The 1,901-nt window shown below is 49.9% G+C and overlaps 1 pseudogene; it reads right to left on the bottom strand.

Moving 5' to 3' along the window:
• Positions 1–1,074: 1,074 nt before the first annotated feature.
• Positions 1,075–1,387, bottom strand: LOC132509507 (histone H4-like; annotated as a pseudogene).
• Between the last annotated feature and the right edge of the window lie 514 nt (positions 1,388–1,901).

Genomic DNA, 1,901 nt, shown 5'->3' with positions numbered 1-1,901 from the left:
CACAAGTCCAACTATTAGGATTAACTGTGTTTTCTTTGGAAAGACCTGATGGGCCCACCCCTAATGGTACATAGCGTGGGGTAGCAGACCTGTACTGTGACTGCTGACCCCTGGCTAGGCCACCAGAACGTTTCTCGTAGAGCCCGGGCCTTCCCCTCCCCATGGGGGTGGCCTTGCCTTCCTTGTAACTGGACAGGATGCTGTGGCCATAGATGCCCTCTCCACTGACCCGGTAAGTGGATGGTTCCAGGATTTGCCCACGTCCTGGTGAATGACTCTTCTTAGCATACCAGGTGTCTTACTCTTGCTGCTTTTTGAGCTTCTGGCGTCTGTATTGTATTTGTGGTGTCTGGTTGCAGTGCCCCTCTACATGCCTGACCCCAGGGATATTGAGGAAGAGATGCGGACCAAGAATGTAAGGGTTGTGCAGGGTATGTAGGGCTGCAGTGTACGGTCGAGCCACCCAAGATGGCTGTTGTCTTGCTGTCTGTATACCCCTTGTCTCTGTCGCGGACTCTGGGCTCTTTCTGTGGTCTTGAGGCTGGGCACGCATAGGCCTTGTAGGTCTGGGGGGTGCAGCCCAGCAGCTTTGCTCTGAAATTAGCTTGCAGCACACCACGGTTCTGCTTAGAGGGTGCCCCTGCCTGGCACGGTCATCTAAACAAAGTTGGTGAGCTGCCTTTTAAGAAAAATAGTGGATACCGGAAACTGACAAAGAATGGTGGAAATTCTACCAGCTGGGTGCTATGGGGAAAGAGTGGGTCCGTGTTTCCTGAGCTGTTTTTCATGGATGAGATGGACCCGAAGGCTGGCCAGCCATGCTGAATGGACCACACTCAAAGGATCAACTCACGGATAGGCAGACGTTCGAAAAAACAAGTGTGTAGGGATCTGGCCAATCCTAAATTTATCCCCGCGACTTTTGAATTCAAGAGTATTTTCCTTTAGGAGAAGGGTGCTGAATCATTCGTTTATCAGTATGAAGGAATAGCTCTTTTTTTTTTTTTTTCGTGGCCCTGAGAAGGGCCTTTTGTGAGTAAACAAGAGCTTCACAGCCGAAGACCGCAATGAAACTTAGCCGCCGAACCCGTACAGAGTGCGTCCCTGGCGTTTGAGCGCGTAAACCATGTCCATGGCGGTGACAGTCTTGCACTTGGCGTGCTCGGTGTAGGTGACAGCGTCGCGGATCACATTCTCCAAGAACACTTTCAGCACCCCGCGGGTCTCCTCGTAGATAAGACCAGAAATACGCTTCACACCACCACACCGGGCGACGCGGTGGATAGCAGGTTTGGTGATGCCCTGGATGTTCTCACGGAGAACTTTATGATGACGCTTGGCGCCCCCCCTTCCCCAGACCCTTTCCACCCTTGCCTCGGCCAGACATGACTGAGAGCTACTCCTAACCTCTTACAGCAGGAATAGCTCTTTGACATCACTGAAACTTAATGAATACATTGGGGGTTCTTCCTTTTCCTTTTCAAATTTCATGTGTTCTCAGTGTTCCCAAATTGGGTTGGTTTGGGTGTCATTTGTGACAAGTAATCAAGACCAATGTTGGCAACCCCAAGAGGTGGGCACAACTGGTCTTCAGTGTCTGGTAGCATTCTTTTACTACATGCTTCCCCTGACTCTGCAGGGGCCTCCTGCTTGCCTGTTCTTTCACTTTGATATCCCACTGTCTCTACATGGTCTCAGTTGAGACACCATCCTGTCTTAGGGAGCAGTAGCAATGATGGCTTACAGGCATGAGTTCTGGATTCAAATAGACACAAGCCTCTCTTTGGCTGATGACTTACTGTCTTATCTTGAGCAATTATATAATCTTTCAGAACCTCAGTGTCTTCGTCTGTAAAATGGGCACAAATATTAGAAATTAAATCTCCGTGTTCTTAGGAAAG

The sequence above is a fragment of the Lagenorhynchus albirostris genome, chromosome 19 (genome assembly GCF_949774975.1).
Source record: "Lagenorhynchus albirostris chromosome 19, mLagAlb1.1, whole genome shotgun sequence".
Taxonomy (NCBI): domain Eukaryota; kingdom Metazoa; phylum Chordata; class Mammalia; order Artiodactyla; family Delphinidae; genus Lagenorhynchus; species Lagenorhynchus albirostris.
Note: the sequence above shows the minus strand (reverse complement) of the source record. Positions and strands in the feature narration are given on the sequence as shown.